The 19310-nt window shown below is 52.6% G+C and overlaps 1 long non-coding RNA gene across 1 annotated transcript in view; it reads left to right on the top strand.

Moving 5' to 3' along the window:
• The first annotated feature begins 1384 nt into the window (after nt 1-1384).
• LOC131501021 (uncharacterized) overlaps nt 1385-19310 on the top strand; it is a 28119-nt gene continuing 10193 nt past the window's right edge. The window contains exon 1 of the long non-coding RNA XR_009256580.1: nt 1385-1572. This is a non-coding gene — a long non-coding RNA (uncharacterized LOC131501021). The remainder of the gene's footprint in view (nt 1573-19310) is intronic.

Below are 19310 nucleotides of genomic sequence, written 5' to 3'. Positions count from 1 at the left end.
CTCCAGGCTCCGAGCCGTCAGCACAGAGCCCGACGCGGGGCTCGAACTCATGGACCGCGAGATCATGACATTGACACCAAGAGTCGGGAGCTTAACTGCCTGAGCTGCCCAGGCGCCCCGAGATATATGAATTTTTATTGAAAAGACTAAGAAGCTAATCACTTTGACATTCCTGCTCTTTTTACCCCCAAGCAACATCGTGTGATGAAGTGATTCCTAGTCCGTGTCAAACACTTGCTTGCACCCCTGGGAACTGTCCCAGGGTCACCCCGGATCCGCCCAGCACTGCGACAGAGGGTCGCACAGGTGTATATATGAGCAAGGTTCTGGTCGATGTCACAGCCTTGGTTCGTAGCAAGTGGGTCAGGTTGGGGGAAAGGGTTACAAGTGTCAGACAGAAAGGAGGACCAATCACTTACAGGATTGGCCAGGAAGGACAGTCCAGCAATGAAAAGGCAGGCAGGAACCTGGGACCCACAAATGTCCACAGGGCCACAGACTCCTTCCAACCACTCCCAAGAAGTTCTTTCCTATACCTGTCGAAGTAAGGTGTCCTTGTTTGGCTAGCAGCGAGGCAAGCTGGGGGCTGTGCCCCACTTTTTTGGGGAACCCGCCTTCAAGCACCCTGTATCCAGCGGTATAGGTGGGACTGACCAGACCCATTCTTCCTGAGGTCCTGGGAGAGCCGCGCAACTCAGAACGTGCCCAAGCAGCCGGTGTCACCCTCCACCCCACCCCTGGATGGAGTCCATCCAAGAGGAGGCAGCCTCTTGTGGGAACAGGGAGAGACACTCCATGGGAATGGCTAAAGCAGGTTGTCCCGTGAAAGCCTGAAGCTACCAGGGGCCAGTGCATGACGATAAACTAAGAGTGAAGCCAGTCGGAGGAAAACACAGTAGAAAATGGAGATACAGAAGGACCACGTCCACCCTGGATCCAAACTTGCGTGCAGCTGACCTTCATGATGGGTGTGCTCAACTGGGTGCTTGTTTGTGTGATGTTTCTCTGCTCTAGCAGACTAGGAAGCCCCTGCTGTCGGGGCTCTGATCATCGTGGTATCTCCAAGGCCAGTCATGTACAAGTTGACCGAAATAACCAATCGACAAATGAACGAAGGACCTGCCTGAGACTGTCCTGGAGAATCTGGGTGAAAACACCGCAGATCAGTGTCCCTTCCACGCCTTAGACGACACGTGTGAATGTTCAGGTGGGTGCAGAGTGTCGGTGGGGGGGATGTGTATTCAGCTTCTGCTCCGAAGTCAGGGAACCTTTTAATGGTCCGCGTCCCTGGGTGATCATTCTTTCCTCCCCCAAACAATGGAAGGCTGGGGCTCTCTGCACCCCCTTTAATCCATGTAGCTCATCCCCTAGGAGCTATTATGTCATCCCTCTGGGGGGACATAATGCCTTAATCCTGAGAAAATGCACCTGCCTATAAAAGCAATTAACTAGAAGTGCTCACGGTAGATTTCCAAGCAACGCAGCTCAAGGGGGCTTTCAGGAGCCCAGAGAGGACTCCACGAAAGAAGCTATTGAAACTGCTACAGCATAAAGCATTCCTGCTGTCCATGTGTGAGTATCTCGTCCCCCAAACCCCTCTCCCAGGTCTGCAGGGAATCACCACCTTCCCCCAGGCGGAGGCAGATGGAGGTTCCGCTCTACCCTTCCAGGCCAGCGCTCGTAGATTTCCAAGGGCGGGCGGAGGCTCCCTGTGACCCCAAGGATCAGCCCCTTCCAGTGCTGGGTCACCAAGCCAGGACCACCCATTCTTGCTAGCTCAGCCAGAACTTGGTAAAGATGGGTCAGTGGTTGGAGCCTGTTCGCTGGGAATACCTCCCCACCCCCCGCCCCCGCCTTCACTGCTGGTTCAGCCTCTAGTGAATGTTTCCATTAGAACTCGCCCTACAGGGTCGTAGCGATGCGGTAATCCTTTGGATGGGAGTAACGCGCACTTACCGACCCTTTGCCTTCTTCTGGGAACTCTTCTGAGCACCTTATGGCATGAATTCGTTTCCTCCTTACACCTGCCCCGTGAGACGGGGACAGTTATTAGCATTCTCACCCGCCCATCCAACGTGCCCAAGATAAAACGGAGACACAGAGAGGTTGAGCGGCTTGCATGAGATCACACAGCAAGGGGCTGGAGGAAGCGGGAGGTCGAATTGGCTTCAGGACTTGCCCTTCTAGCCGCGGGGCTGGCCTGCCTCCGGGAGATGATGGCCTTTGCTGTCAGCATGTGCCTCGAGGTAGTCCGTTTCTTACCTGCAATACTTTTGACGGTGCTCTCTCCACCCCATGTTGGCCCCTGCCTAGAACCCAGCCATTTTCCCTTCGCAAGTAGCTAATGAAGTTCACACTTTAGCACTTCCCTTATAAAGATGGTCACACTAGACCCCCCGTCCTGACTGCCCTGGGGCCAGGCATCAGACAGCTGGGGTTGCCCCTACCTCCCAGAGCCCACCGAAGGCATCAGCCAACCCACAAGGGAGCCCAGAAGTCTAGTTCGCCCCCCCCCTCCACCTGCCATACGTAAGCTGCCCCCTAAAGCTCCAGCTTGCTGCTACCCTGCCTCTGTGTGGCCCCGCAGCCTCGTGTCGAGACAGAGGAGGGAAAGAGAAGGGGGACGGGGCGGGGGGGGGGGGGGGGGAGAAAGAGAGAATGGCCGGCGCGGGGAGGGGGGCAGGAGTTGGGAAAGCAAACGATGTGGCTCCAGAAGACACAGCGGGCGACAGGCCGCGTGACTGTCGCCTGGCCACACCTTCCGAGACCGGGGTGCACAGAAGGGAACATTTAATACCGTCAAGGACACAAGGCGCTGAGTGGCACCAGCAGCAGCCGCTGGAACGTGCTCCCCTGTGGATCTTTCCGGAACAACAGAGAGGGAAGCGCTCCTGTTCCAGGCTCACACCCAGGAAGAGAGCAGAAGTGCTTTCAGGCTCTGTGTGCCCAGCGTGAGCCGGGGGTGGGCACGGATTTTTCCCTCCGTGCTCACCAGGACGTGTGAGTCCTTGACCAACGATCAGAGATGTTGAATGACTCCTTTAAAACAATCAGAAAGCTCTCGGGGCGCCACGGTGGCTCAGTCGGTGAAGCATCCGACTCTTGATCTCAGCTCAGGTCTGGATCTCGGGGTCGCGAGTTCAAGCCCCGGGTTGGGCTCAGAGCTGGGTGTGGAGCCTACTTAAAAAAAAAAAAACCAAAACAAAACCCAGAAAGCTATCATTAAGTGTGGATGCCAGGATTCGAAGCCCAGAGGTACCTCCCTCTGTACCCTTCTGTGAAGGGTGGTACGTCCTACCCACGGCTAAGCCTGTTGTCCCAGGGCCCGTGGGTGTGGTACCCTCGTGTCTCTGGGGTGAGTGGGTGAGAAGCAGAACCAAACGTTCCATCCACCCCTCTCACCAACGTTGTTCTTCGTAATCAGTCTCTCCGGAGGAGTGTTGATAACCCAAGAGACATTTGCCTCCTCGCTGGGCTCCAGCTCTCTGCCCGAGGAAGTCTGGTTCGTCCCCCACCCTGGACCCCCACTTTATTCTCAATCTACGTTCACTGGCCTCCTGAGCTCAATGGCTGCTGCTCATTTTGCGTAGCTGAAGGGACGACTGATGCTTCTTACCCGCCCCCCCCCCCAGGCGTCCCCACTCCTGGACCCCCTGTGGGCATCCTGCCAGGGAAAGGAGTAATAGGCAGGACTTCCGATGTCAATTTTCATCCCCTCTCAGGATGGAATCGAGAACGTCTGCGTCGCCTCTAGGCCCCCACCCCCTGCTACCTTCTGCTACCATTGGCTCTCTGTTGACTCAACCCATGAGAATTGGATTAAACCCCATCTCAATGTATCGTGCAGAGGCAGAATAGCATAGGAATAAAGGAGAATTTGGAACGAGCCAGATAGGTCTGGCCAAGATTCTTCTACCCACGCTAAACTCCTCTCAGCTTTATCGTCCTCTCCTGTAAAATGGTAACTGTAGGACTACCTATCTCAGAAGTTTGTCGTGAGGATCCAATGAGATCATGTATGTCTTTACACGTTGTGTTTATCGGACGCTACGGTGGCCTAACCAAGAGAGGTAGATTTTTCTCGTTAAATACGATACACAGAGGTAGTCGGGACATGACACCAATCACCGCCAAGGCTCAGATTCTTTTGTTTTCCTGGACTGCTATTCTCAGCATGACTGTCTTTTCCTCTTGATCGCAAGATGGCTGCTGCCACCTGACCATTATATCCACGTTCCGGGCAGATAGAGTAGCTTTCCTGGAAACACCGTCAAGCAGACTTCCATCCTGACCTCATTGGTCAGAGCTGTATCGCGTGGCCACCTTTGGCTGATGTCGGCGATATCGGTAGGATGTTAGACGGTTCCTGACACATGGTGATGCCTGATGAGGCTCAGTTAGCTCTTACGAAGGCGATAACAATGTATGATTTTTACACGATCCTGGCTCCTCTTGGAACTGGAACCTAACCCTGAAGCCACAGTCCCATTTATATCCAGGCCTTGTCATCTTCATGAGCTCCCGTCACCCAAGAATGGGGCTCTGAGTCACCTGCCCAAGATCGGCGTGTGCTGTGGGCTGAAGTGTCTACAAGGGCCACTGCACAGCCCCTGGGTCCCATCTCTTGCTGCCGTGCACTGCCCCCTTGTCTGATTGTCCCAGGGTGTCTCTTGGACCATCCAGCCACCAGCCAGGCTTGTGCATTCTCTTGGAAGTTCTAATAAAGCCTGGATGAAAAGCAGGGCCCCTACCAGTGGCTCTCGGCCTTTCTATCTCGGGAATCACACAGAAGCTGGCGTGTTCTCTTTATTCGGGCGCTGTCCAGTCTTGGTTCCAGCCACACTCAGCGAGAGCAATCCCTGTGCAAACATCATTGCAACAAACATCCATATCCCAGCTTCCCTGGGTAGGAGTTTCTTTAAAGTATAAACCTGGGAGCGAAAAGGCGTGGCCACTGGGTACCCCCCTCTTTAACCTCGCTGTATATATCCGAATTGCTTACCAAAGTCGACGTTCACGTTGACAGTTACACCGGCGACAGATAAGGTAATTGGTTTCTCAGCATCCTCGCCAGCACCTAATATTGTTGGACCTTTTATTTATTTTTTATTTGTTTTTGTTGGACTCTTCACTGTTTGGAAACACCAAGTCCTTAAGATGGGGCTCCTTCGACGTGGGACTCTACATCTTCATGATTACCGAGGGGAGGGACATCTTTTTACGTGTTTCCCAGCCACTCATGCCCTGTAAACTCTCCAAGGCGCTGTGCCTGTATAACCATGTTCTCCAGTGCAGAACTGTGGATTTTGATCTGTGGAGGAGAAAATTCCATTTGTCCGTGAGACCCAGCCCTACCTGGGTGCAGTAAAAACATAGTTTGCTAACCAGAGCCTGTGAACCTGCACTGGGGTCCTCTGAGCTAGGACTCAGGAATCGAGGTCCAGGGAAGGAGTGTCAGGGGTGAGCCAGGTACAGAGGCAACGAAGCAACCAGAATTCCAAACCCGGAGCCGTCAGTAGAACAGGACTCAGTTTATAAATACTGGACCGTAGCCAGGGTCCAAACAGCGTTCTAGGAGACCAAAGCTGAACGGGAAATGAAAGGTGAATTATAAATCAGGCTCCAGGCAAAAGAGAAAACTGGAGAGGGAGGGCACGAGGCAGCCGGGAGCCAAAGATTCTGTCTCCGTCCAAACAGGGAAGCACCCCCCTGAACCACGGTGTGATAATTCACAAGGGAAAGGTTGTCGGAGCAGGAGAACGGCACTTACGGGGTAGGGATGGGGGGTGGGGAGAAACCTGCCTGGGGCAGGTCTTGTGGGCCGTACCTGGAGGAGCAGGAGCCTGGAAGGACCAGGATGGCGAGGATCTGCTGGTTTGTCTCCTCTTGCTCACTGTGAGCCCCTACTGCATTTGGGGTGATCATGCACGGGTGAAAATACTCCTTTTCGAACGCTCGCTTTGCATCTAGGCTTGGCCAATGAGTTGCTGGCAGAAATCACCAAGTGGAACTTCTGGGAAATCTGTTTAACAGGGGCTTACTCGGGAGGGATACATGTTTGCCTCTTGCTTTTTCTCTTCTTGCTTGGAACGGGCCACGAAGGCTGGAGCTCTGGCAGCCATGACATGACTTTGAGGATAGCGGACTGAAAAACAGAAGATCCCTAATGACGCTGGAAACCAGCAAACCAACCCCAAACTACTTATGTCTGGAGTTCTTTTGTGTGAAGGAATACGCTCTGGGTTTAAAGCCCTGTAAATGGGTCTCTGTTAGTAGCAAGGGCAGAGATTTGCCGGGACGTCTGCATACTTGACTATTTGGGGGAAGGGGGGGTGTTAATGACAGAGCAGGATAGATACAAAGTTTCATTAAGTAACCAAACAATGCATCAGCAAAGCTTGCAATTCTTTTCCCAGTCTGCAACTTTATTTTTCTTCTTCTTTTATTTGAGAGCGAGAGAATGAGCACAGGAGAAGGGAAGAGAGAGAGGGGGACAGAGAATCCCAGCAGATCCCATGCTCAGCCCAGAGCCCGATGCAGGGCTCGATACCACGACGCTGGGATCACGACCTGAGCCAGTATCCAGAGTCAGACGCTCAACCGACTGAGACACCCAGGCGCCCCAGGCTCTGCACCTTTAAATGTAACGCCACACTGGGTCAGGTCACTAGCAGTCGAGGATTTCTAAGCAGACATGATCACATGGCTTTAGAAATCTCTCCAGCCTTCCGAGTCCAATTCGGGGGTGTTCCCATCTTTTCCTTTCGCAGGTGGAGAAACTGAGTTGTGGGTAGAGGACATTATTTGCACAAAGTTACAGAGCAACGTATCAAAGCTAGGTTTCCAGTGTCCGTGCCGACATCCCGTCCCTTGTGCCATCTCTCCCTACCTCTAAAATAAGAATATTGCAGTGGAGTGCCTTCCAAATACCATTGCTTTATTATCCTAAAGGAACCAGCCTCCAGAGTATCAGGCAAGCCCCGCCTGCGTATTGGGCACTGTTTCCATAGACATAACCCTCCCGTTGCTACAGGAATTCTGGCATCCCTTCAAGTTCATTAAAACGGGATTTTTGCTGCATTTACCTTGTGCCAGAGCAATAACCATTTCACTCTGGGAAAATTTGCTCTCAAGGAATTTCCACGTCTTATTGTTGGTTGGATGTAATGATCTGCCCCAAAATGTGGCGCTAAGAGCTTTCTTACGTTTAAAATGAAAAGCCAGCCAAGCATTTGTCCCGAACATCTTTGGCCAGTACCCATGCTCTCCGGTCCTGGTTGGCTTTGATGTCCCGCCCTGCTCCTGACCCACCCCCATCCTGGGATGGTTCGGGTCACCCTGGAGTACGACCTTCTGTGACCGGCCTCGAAGTGAAATTCCCCGGCCTTGTGGGGGGAGGGAACAGGGGCCGGGTGGTTTGGACTGTGCTAATTTAGGTGGACACTGTGTGGTCTGAGAACCGAGTCCCAAGGGAAAAATCGTCCCTGTGTTTATTTTGAAAGATCTCCTTCCCGAGCCCTCTGGGACTGTGACATGTGCGCCTCGGGAGGAAATCGGATATTCACCCTGGAAGCCACTTTCCACAGTTCTGGGAGGTCGGCTCTTTTGGAAGAATCCGAGACGAGGTCAAGAGTGAAGGAAGAGGAAGAGACCCCTGGATGCCCACCAGCTGGAGGAAAGGTAGAGGAAGGACGGGAGGACAGTGGGACAAAACCGGAAGGGATACGGGGGGCTTGGACTCTGGTCAAACAGCCTGAGATCCACGAGGGTACCAGGGTCAGGCTCCGGGGCCTGGATTCTAGGTAGCTCAGTCTGTTGGGACCTGCTTATAGGCGAGGGGGTCTTGTCCTATCACAGATCCCAGCCCAGATGCCTGGAGCCTGCAGGCGGGAAGCGTAACTGATTGGGGGCGGAGCTCTATGGTGATGGAGATTATTGCAAACCGAAGCATGTGAGCCCAATGACCCGTTTGTTAACACAACAGTCTGGCTGGATACAACACAGTCCCGTGCAGACTGACGAACGGCGACCTCCGATGAAGTGAGGAGTTTGGGGGGAAAGGCAGGGGACCTGGCGACGTGGAGCCCGCCTGGCTCCCCAGGCTTAGTACTTGGGGTCCTAGACCCAGCATCCGATGGGCATCGCGAGGTCAGAAGGGCGAGATTCGGCACCCGTTCAGTCGCGGGTTCATTTAACACTTCCCGATGGGCTACTCTGTGTCAGGTCATGTGCCGGGCGCTGGAGACACCGAGGTGGACAAGGGGACCCAGTGGATGTGGGGTCGGGGAGGGCGGCTTCATCCCAGCACCGCCGGGCAGGGACTGAGGCCACTGACCAAGTCGGCTCGGGGTGGGAAAAACAGGCAAACCCATCGGTGGAGTCGGGCTCCGGGATTTGAGCAAGGCTGATAACAGGAGTCTCTGGTCGGGAATTCTGCTCCCCGGACAAAACCAGGGCGGGGCTGTGCAGCCGGGTTTGGCCAAGTGAGGGAGGCGGGTCCAATTAAAGTAGCCGCCGCAGGAATTTAATAACCACGGGAACGTTTACAGAGACAGCTCCCTATTGGAGAACATGGCCTCGTTTCTGAGCTTTGAAACGTTTGATGTTGTTCTGACTCTGTTCCGAGTTCCCAGCCAGCTCTGCAGAGGGCCCACATCCCAAGGAGCCTCCTTTGAAGGAGCCAGGCTGTCAATGGAGTTATACTAATTAGGCAACCAGAGTGGCCTCAAATGCCTGTCCTCATTTGCAATTCAGTGTGTCTATAATTTGCCAGAAAAAGAAAAAAAAGTCCTCTCTGTAAAATGATTTCCAGGTTGGCGAGGGAGGTTGCGTCGGTCACCATTTATGAAGCGCTTAAAGTACCAGGCTAAAACGTCCTCGTGGGTGATGAAGGGGGGCATTATAGTTTTGATCCCATTTTACAGATGGGGAAACTAGAGTTCAGGAAGGTGAAATATTCACCCCACAGCCACCCAGCTCGTAAGGGACAAAGCCCGGGTTTCCGTCCACCAGTCATTTATAACGGTGGTTCTCAGCCAGGGTGACTGTCCCTCAGGAGGCATGCGACATTTTTCATTGTCACCGCGTGGGGTGGGGGATGTTCTTGGCATCTCGTGAGTAGGGCTTAGAGCTGCTCCTGGACCCCCTGCAGTGCACAGGGCAACCCCCCCCCCCCCCCCGACACCACAGAATTATCTGGCCCCAAAGGTCAATTGTGGTGAGTCAAGATTGAGAAAGCCTGATATCGCCCGAAAGAGCAGGTTTTAAATCTGCTGGCCTGATGGCAATTGCATGGTTTGGGGGAACTTTTCTGAGCCTCATTTAACATCTTTTTTTTTTTTTTTTTTTTTAATTTTTTTTTTTTTTTCAATGTTTTTTTATTTATTTTTGGGACAGAGAGAGACAGAGCATGAACGGGGGAGGGGCAGAGAGAGGGAGACACAGAATCAGAAACAGGCTCCAGGCTCTGAGCCATCAGCCCAGAGCCTGACGCGGGGCTCGAACTCACGGAACGCGAGATCGTGACCTGGCTGAAGTCGGACGCTTAACCGACTGCGCCACCCAGGCGCCCCTCATTTAACATCTTTAAAACGGAAGGTGTGACGAATATAAAAGATAGCATGTGAAAGTAACGCTCTTTGCTCTCTCTCTAGGTGGTTAGATAGATAGATAGATAGATGATGGGTGGATAGATGGATATATAGACAGATGATGGATGGATGGATGGATGGATGGATACATGCATAGATAGAGAGATAGATAGATAGATAGATAGATAGATAGATATACATAGATGATGCATAGATAGACAAATGATGGGTGGATAGATGGATATATAGACAGATAGATGTCGGATGGATGGATAGATGATGGATGGATGGATGGATAGATGATGGATGGATGGATAGATGGATAGATGATGGATGGATGGATAGATAGATAGATAGATAGATAACATATTTCTTTTTGCCTTTCTCTCTGGAACTAATGAAGTGCATGTACATTACAGGAAGTCAAAGATTGGGATAAGTCTGAACTGCATTGCTCGGTTCCATAAACCACAGCCCTGGCAGCCAGTGCCTTGCACCAAGAAAGCCTTCAGCCTCAAGGTGGAAATCATGCAACCTTAGTGTCCGGGGAGGGTCTTAGAGATCAGCATTCAACCCCGTTTGCAGATGGAGGTACCAAGGCTCAGAATGTACGTCCCAGATACCTGTTTGTTTGCCTTTCCAGCTTGCAGCCCCCCTTTTGGGAACAATACCTTCACTTCCCTTGGGGAAACATCCTTCCCTGGTCACAGTGATGTGATTAGGGTGAGAGTGACCCCTGATTCCAGGAATAGACACAATGACACTGGCTTGGCCAATCAGAATGTTCCATCTCCCCGGCCTTAACGATTGGTTCAGGAATGTGCACACGACCCACTCTGGGCCAATGAGAATAGATAATGACTTCTTCTGGACTTGTTGCCTCTGAGCTATGAGAATGGAAAATCCATAGAGAAAGTCCGCTCAGACTCACGACATCCCAGACTGAGCAGTACCAGGAAACAGAAAAAGGGAATACAAGAGCTCTAGCCCTGGGCATCTTGTTTGAGCCTCTGGATCCAGCCACGCCTGAGGCTCCATCTTTCCATTTACGGGAGTGTCCAAGAAATCCTTTTTTGCTTGAGACAGTTGCAACTGAACTTCTGTTTCGTGGTAACACATGACCCGAGGTGAAATCAAGAGTCAGACACTCAACCGATCGAGCCACCCCGGCGTCCCTACCGCTGTCCTCGTTTCTAACATCACAGGGTAGTTTTACCCATGGTTTGTTTGCTTTATTTTATTTTTTCACAAATGTGCATTCTGGGCAGGGTGGGGGCAACTTGTCTCTGCTCTACTGAGTCTCAGTGGGGGCAGCTCAGAGGGGAGGGGGTGCTGGAGTCATCTAGAGACTCATACGCCTGGCGTCGGGCCTGGGAAGCCTCGGACAGCTGGGCCCCCTGACATCTCTTAGGGTGGTTGCCCCAGCCCAGCACCTTCAGGCTCGCCGACTCCTGGCATAGCGGTTCAGGACTCCAGAGGCGTGTGTCCGTCCCATGAGCGAGTGCCAGGCTCAGCGGTCACTGCTCCTCTCGCACCCAAGCCCGCCCCGATTCAGGGAGCCCAGCGGGACCTCACCTGTCAGTGGAGACCTGACAGGTGAATAATGGTGCCAGGAGATGTTTTCTGCTTGATCTTGACATTCATAATAAATGAGATACAGCATATGCCCTCTTCTGCGGCCACCTTCTTTCGCACAACACTTTATTTACGAGATGTACTGTATCTGCGTTTCATCCATCCCTGGATGGATATTTGTTACGGGCTGAAGGTTTGTGTCCCCCACAAATTCATGTGTTGAAATTCTGAGCCCCAAGGCGACGGCATTTAGAAGGAGAGGCTTTGGGAGAGGACTGGGTCATGAGGCTGGAACGCTGCTGAATGGGATTGGCTCCACAATGAAAGGGACCCCAGACACTTCTCCTATCGTCTTTCTTGTCCTGCAAGGACACAGCAGGAACACGGAAGCGAACCAGGAAATGAGCTGTCACCTGATGTTGAATCTGCTGGTGCCCTACCCTTGAACTTCCCAGCCTCCAGAGGTGGGAGAAGTAAACGCTTGCTGTTCAAGCCCTCGGTCGAGGGTGTTTTGTTATCGCAGCCTGAACGGACCGAGACGGCATTGCTATACGGCATCCTACCGTGTGACCGCACCACAGAACCTTATCCCTCGCAGTGTGGTAGACATTTGGAACCTTGTCGGGTGGGGCGGTCACGAGTGGTGCCCCTACGTGTATTCTCGTGTGTGTCTTTTGGTGTTCTTGGGTACACGTTTCTATGAAAACGCCACGTCCTGGGGTATACGTACACTCACCTTAGGGGATTCTGACACGTAGTTTTCTTTGGTGGTGGTTGTGCAAAGGCACACGCTTTCCCAGCAGTGCAGGAGGGTCCCGGCTGCCCCAGGTCCTCGCCGACATTGGTCTTTTCTGTCTTGTTTCAACTGCTCTGGTGGCTGTGACCATCTGGCATGCTTCCAACAGTATCAGTCCTTTCTGACCCGAGGCCATGCCGCACGTTCACGTAGATGTTCAAAAAAGTTTGCAGACGAAAGGATGTTTGCTTGGCTCTGAATTAGCCACCCTGGACTCCTGCAGGAACTGTCAACATGAACTTCTAGAGCCCGACTGTGGAGTCAGATTGATGGATGTCCCCCCGTGGGGTTAGTATGGTGACGCATCTATCAACATCTTTTCTGCCCCTGCTGCTTATTTTTCATCCCGTGGCCTGTCATTCTGTTCAACTCAGACCACGAGACTTTCATAGCCTCAGGGAAGGGTTTTAGAGCAGGAAAAGCAGAGAAAAGTGCTTTTGGAGTTTCAAAAGCCAGAGCCCTGGAGCTTTTGGAAGACTACAAGATCGGAATAATCTTTCCCACCCCGCCCCCTCACACTTCTGGGAGCAGGGGTGTGGTCAGCAAAACCAGAGCCCCCACCAAGATGTCCGTGTTCTAATCCCCGGAGCCTGTGAATGTGTTACCTTCCGTGGCCAAAGGGACTTTGCGGCTGTGATCCAGCTAAGGATCTTGCGATGGGCAATTACTCCAGATGGTCCAGGTGGGCTCAGTGCCATCACAGGGGACCGTGAGGGAGACGGGAGACTCAGACTCTGAGAAGAAGAGGGGACGATGCGAAGAGGCAGAGGTCAGAGCGACGGTTGCCGGCCCGAATGTGGAGGAGAGGCCATGAGCCGAGGAAGGAGACGGCTTCTCCAAGTCAGGAAAGGCCAGGAAACCAATTCTTGCCTGACATCTTCAGGAGGAATACGATCCTGTCACCTTTTGATTTTAGCCCAGTGAGGACCCTTTTGGACGCCTGACCTCCCACCAAACTGTCCGATAATGTGTTTGTGTTCTTCTAAGCCAGGGAATTTGTGCTGATGTGTCGTACAAGGGATAGGACGCTGACCCTGGGGTCGAGGTAAGTAGAGCTCAGGGGAAAACAAGGCAAAACTGGAGGGTTCCTCCTTGAGGGGAAGAGCTGTCGAGGCCCAAGGGCCAAGTAGGGCTGAGTCCGTATCTACAAACCCAATGTCCACCTCACCCAGAGCGAAGGTCAGGGCAGCACTGAACGACCTACCGACTGTCCAGAAAATTGGCATCCATCCATTATTCAATCTACACACCGTTTGGCTCTGTCTGGACAATCGTCTCCCTTTCCCCAACCGAGGGGCCCATCTGCTTCATTTCTGAGGAGATACGAAAGCTAGCCCTGACCCTGACATCTGTGGGGTGCCCCTCTGCCCCCCGCACCGTGTGGGCATAGACAGGCCACGGTCAACGTATTGCCCATTGCAACGGAAAAGCATCGGGACCAAAGGAGGTACAAGTCAGGTGGTCTTGTCTCGCTTTCAGCTGGCCCCATGCGTCATTTCAGCATTCAAGAGAGAAAACCCGGTGGGACCTTCTCAACAACCAAACAAGAATGGAAACAAACCAAAAACACGTCAAGCTGGGGTGGTCTCCAGCCTGAGTCTGGCCCCACACCGTCATCGTGCGTTGACGGGAAGGGGTAGGACCAAGGCTTTGCAGAGACGTGACCCTCAGCACGGAGCAGGGTGGGTACAGGCTGGAATGTGGCCACCTCGTTTCTGGTGGAGACTTTTTTACACTTCACCACACCTGCCCAGAGTCATATTTTAAACTCACACGCTTATTTTTGTTGTTGTTTTTACCGAACTACAAGCAATGAAACATGATTATAAACCTCAGAGGCACGGACTGGCATTTCTTCGAAGCTTTGGTTTTTTTGTTTTTTGGGTTTTTTTCCCCCCATCTAACGGATTTAGCAAGCCCGCAGTGTTTTAATATGTATTGCACCTTTATTTGATTTCATGGACAATTGGTTCTTTCACAGAGCAAAAGAAAATTAAGGAAAGAGCGTTTCCTCCTTCTTCCCAGCATGCAAGTTTCCTGGGGAAAGGAAGTCCGTTAGGGTATAGGAGGCCAGCCTACGGGGCCCAGCTCCCCATGTACTGACATGCTGGTCACATAAGCTAGGGCTCTCAGCGGGGCTCTTGGGGGTGCATCCCTGACGACGAACACTGAAAATCTGGGCACCATAGGGGAGACCAGCAGGTCACTGCTACCTGGCCTCCAGAGGGCAAGAGAAGCCAGGCGTTCCAGCTGGAAGGATATTTCTCGACAACATGGGAGAGTTAAGAGCAAGGGGAAATCAGTTTGTTGAGAAAGGCAGTAATGGGATGGAAGAAGGAGGGCAAATCAGCATCACCATTGTCTCCCGTGACTGGAGATCAGAAATTCATACCGGGTACGGGTACCATTTTTAGGAGAGCGGAGAGGAGTTTCTTCCAGCGTAGCTGCACAGATCGTCCCTCTGAAAACTCGAAAGGAAAGGCCTCCTCCCAGCTGAACAGAACTGAAGCATGAAGAATGATAACAATGCCAAAGCATCCATTAACATCGATCAAACACTTACTGGGTTGCAGATGGTCTGCTAAGAATTCTCATGCATTATTTTACCTACCTTACGAGGTAGGTGCCCTTACCATCCCGACCCTACAGGTCTGAAAAGGGAGGCCTGGAGGGATTAAGACACAGCCAAGGTCACCAGTCTGCAGGTGGATGGCCTGGGATTTAAGTTGAAGCAGTGTGGCCCCAAAGTCCATGACCTTGACCATCATGCTACCCTCCTTCTTTCCACATGGGGTTAGCCCATTCCCATTTTAAAGGCTCAGAAACTGAGGCTCAGAATACTCTAAGTGAAGGTCATTGGAAGTAGGACCCAGCTCACCTCAATCTGGATTATTGCCGGGATTTCTTGGAAAGACACCTCCCTCCTCTCCCCGCTTGGGTTGCTAAGCTGGTTGGTTGTAGGTTGGCCCCAAGGTATTGGACCACCTTACACCGTCTGAAAGTTTAACCATCCCCTAGGAAAGCCGGGTTCTGAGGTGCTTTGGGGTCAGGAATGTAATTCAATGTGAGTTGGCAGGTGCCTGTATTCTGTCTGCCATCTGGATTCCTAGACGTACCCCCTCCAGCGCGGTCCCTGCCCCAAGAGGCTGAGCTGCGTGAACTTCATTGCCAGCTCCCAAGGCTTTCGGCTTCCAGTAGAATCTGGCTGACGGAGCACACCGGCCGGAGGTCGGAGGAAGGGGGAGGCTGAGGCCGGAGGTTCATTCCCTGACTGTGGCTTCACAGAGTGGGCTGGATGGCGTCAACCAAAGGTAGCAGGTGGCCCCTCCTCCCCTCCCCTTCTCTTTCTCTGTCTCTCCCCCGCCTGCCCGGGATCCCGGCACCTGCCCCGGGATCTGATGACAGCTCCTTTCTCTTGCCCCTCCAGGCCCAGCTGCTTTGCACTTTTGTAAATAGTTCCTCTGTTAAACGCTATTCATATCTCCCCAACTGAGCGTCGCATCTGCTTCCAGCTGGGACCATGACCGACACAGATGGCTTTCTGTCACTTACAACCAATAATCTCAATTATTCCAGGAAATAAAATACTTCAAGCACTACTGTCAGGCAAAAGTGGTATTAAGCCCCTCATTTGCCTGACGTCGTTCATGGCTCACGGTAAACCGGCTTGGCTCATCATGCAAGTTGTCCCAAAGTGCCTCAGTTGACCTCCCTGGCCAATGGCTATTACACCTGCCAACACGGAATTACTCTGTGGCCTCTTCCCATGGGTGATTGCTTCCAGGTGCCTTTCCGAGGCACGTTGCCTTTCTTGATGCCTTCCTAGTCCGCAAAAGCCACCTCCTCCTTGAAGCCCTCTTGGCTACATTACTCCCCCAAGCAGTGTATGTCTTTGTTCTCAGTTGAATCACCCTGGCCATCCTCAAGCAGAGAGCTTAGTGAACTGTAAACCGACTTCCTGGTCCTTCCTCTATCCCTGATGCTTAGAACAGTGCCTGACAGGTAGCAAGCAGCTACTTGGTGACAAGCATTTGAGGCAGCCTCACAATCAGGAAGAGGGAAGGGAAGAAGGAAGGGAGGGAGAGATTGAAGTTACTGATCGGAACCCAGCGTTAATCTTCAATTATGGCATCATTTGTATTAGGAAACTCTCAGGGCTTCTGAACACAAAAACTTACCTGTGGGGAGCGGAGCCCATTTCTACCACCTCAATTGAAATGAATTTTCTTTCTTTCTTCTTTTTGAGGGGGAGGGAGGGGCAGAAGGAGAGGGAGAGAGAGAGAGAATCTGAAGCAGGTTCCACACTCAGCATGGAACCCGATCTCACAACCTCGAGGCCATGACCTGAGATGCAATCAAGAGTTGGATGCTTTGGGTGCCCAGGTGGCTCAGTCGGTTGAACGTCTGACCTCGGCTCAGGTCACGGGCTCGCAGTTCAGAGGTTCGAGCCCCGCGTCGGGCTCTGTGCTGGCAGCTTAGATTCTGTGCTTCTCTGTCTCTCTGCCCCTCCTCTGCTCACACTCTGCCTCTCTCAAAAATAAACATTTAAAAAATTAATTAAAAAAAGAGTTGGACCCTTAAGCAACTGAGCCACCAGGTGCCCCCTTGAATTTTTTCTTTCCTTTTCTTTTCTTTTCTTTTCTTGCATGCTAATTCTACATCAAGACGTCATTCCCATAGACTCTGACCAGTGTCCTTGTTGACAATTGTTTCCTCTCCTATCGACACGCAGAGCCTGGCCCCCTCTGGGGGGAGCAGAGGCCCCCCCAAGATCACCAGACCACAGATTCCCCAGTCCTGGCCCAGCCTCCTGGATTCCACCCTGCCCTTTAAGCCAACCAGGAGAAGCAGACGGAAGAAAGACGCCCTCCCCAGCACCCTCCCTGCATCCGTCAGCCCGGCCTCGTGCGGAGGACAACGCCTTCTCTCTGCACCACCAAATGCCAAGCCATTGATTGACTGCAACACTCGATTTCAACCCAGCAGAGGACCTGGCAGGCCTTTGATCAATATTTTCCACAACAGACCACTTCCCTATGATAAATGCACTAGTTGAGAAGAGGAACAGATTAACTTTTCAGTGCGGATGGCAGGCAGCAAGGAGGAAAAAGATGGCTCAATTCTTTCGGGAAAAGAGGATGGGGTCTATTTTCCGAGCTCCCTGCGACCATATTTCAGCCGCGAGAGAACCGTGAATGAGAAAGCTCGTTCCTAAAGGGTCTGGGGAATGTCCACCGTCAAAGCAAACCGGAGGCCGCCACCCCCTACCTGTGTCGGACTCAGAGGAAGCAAGCGAGATGCAAAGGTAACAGAGAGAGAACGGGAAAGATTATATATATTCTCTGGATTCTCGGGGCAGCTGAAGGATGAGGGCCGGGAGGAGCGGTGGCGTGGAAAGTGCACGCAAAGGGAAGATGGAAGTCCGGGGAAGTGTTCTGTCCCCTCCCCGTAAATCCTTCTCCCTGACACACAGCGCGGGGAACGAGGTGATTCTCCACGGCGATGGAACTGCGATCGCATCAGAGATCCTCCAGCCCCACAGATGGCGGGAGGGGCCCTCGAGCAACAGCAGGAAAGGTGCTCAGGGATGAAGCGGTCAGACCAGGAGCCCAGGGAGCCCCGGGGGCCTGGAGTGCACACCCCGCGGCTGAGCTGAGCTGCTCCGCTCCGGTGAGATCCAGCACAGAGAAATCACAGTGGCCACATCCCTCCATCCGTTTAAAAGTATTTGGCCGTGTGCCAAGTATGTGCTTGCTAGGCACTGTGGGTCAGGAGGGAACCAGCAAGACTCAGACTCTGTGGTCAAGTTGCTTAATGAACGACGCTTGTGGTAATGACTGACAAGGAGTAAGCATCCCCTCCCTGTAGGCTGGGTGCTCAGCTCTACGCATTGTATCATTTTGTGCTCCTCATGTCCTTACCCTCCTTGTGCAGATGAGGAAAGCGACACTTAGAGATGCGAGCTGACTTTCCCGAGGGCACACAGCTCGTACGTGACAGGGCTGGAAGTCAGCGCCCGGCATTGTGACTCTGGCACATTACGTAACAGTTGCATAAAGTGGGCGGGTGCAGACTGGTTCCCAGGGGCAGACAGGTCACACCGTCCGAGGAGAGTCAGGAAAGCTTCCCAGAGGAGGTGGCAGCTCCTTTGGTTATTGAAGGACAGGTTGGGTTTGAACAGGTGACGATGGAGATGAGCGTCCAGAGTCCAGCAAGTATGAGACGATCACCTTCCCTCCGACCACCCTCCAAGAACCCGGGCATGATGGTTGATTTCACGTCAGTTTGACTGAGCCAAGGGGTGCCCAGATTAAACGTTATTTCCGAGTGAGCGTGTTTGCGGACGAGATTAACATTTGAATGGTGGGCTCAGTACTTTGTTCTCCCCTCTCCAGCCGGGCACCAGTCCATCGAGGGCCCGAAGTCGCCAAAAGGCAACAAAAGTTCGCTCCTTCTGCCTCCCGCCTGTCAGTTCCAGCTCCATCAGTCGTCTCCTGCCTTTGACTAGGATTTATACCATCGGCTCCCCCGGTTCTCGGGCCTTCAGACTTGGACTGGAATTATGCCACCAGCTTTTTGGGGCCTCCAGCTTACGGACGGCAGAGTTTAGCCTCCAGAATCATGAGCCAATTTCTGTTTCTGGAGAGCACTGACCGGTTCACGGGGCATGGTAAGGGGGGCAGGAGGCTCCCGACGTGACCCCCAGAGGCCTGGCCGGTGCAATCCATTGCCCTGAGTGCAAATGTTCCTAGAGCAACTTCCTTCTAAGGAACAGAATATGGGGAATTCGATGGCATGCCACGCCCAAGACTGGGAAGTCACAACATCCATGACTTCCATCTTGTCTGTTTGTGTTTACTCTCTCGGGTTCTTCCTGGCTTCATTGGATGAACCAAACGGCCAGGTGGTGACCTGTCCCACAGAGACTCCCACATAGCAAGGAAATGAGAGCATCCTATAGGTCACAGGCTGTGAGGAACTGATGTCCTCACTACAGAAGCTACCAAGGACCTGGATCCTGCTGACGACCGTGCTAGTGCGACATTGGGAGAGAATCCTTTCCCAGTGGAGTCTTCCGATGACTGCAGCCCTGTCAGACCTGGGTGACGGCCTCGTAAGGATCCCAGAGCCAGAAGACCCAGCTAAGCCAGACCCATATAAAGTGAAAGATAATTTACATTGTTGTTTTCAAGCCACTAAGTTTTGGAGTAATTTGTTATGCAGCAATAAGAAACTGATACATCGGGTCACAAAAAGTGTTTACCTTCTTACCATCATCCTTACAGATCAATACAGTAGCCTTGTTATCTCTTCGTCTCCCAGCTTTCTCTCCATATTCCACGGTCCCT

This window comes from Neofelis nebulosa, chromosome 18 (assembly GCF_028018385.1).
Source record: "Neofelis nebulosa isolate mNeoNeb1 chromosome 18, mNeoNeb1.pri, whole genome shotgun sequence".
Lineage (NCBI taxonomy): Eukaryota > Metazoa > Chordata > Mammalia > Carnivora > Felidae > Neofelis > Neofelis nebulosa.
Note: the sequence above shows the minus strand (reverse complement) of the source record. Positions and strands in the feature narration are given on the sequence as shown.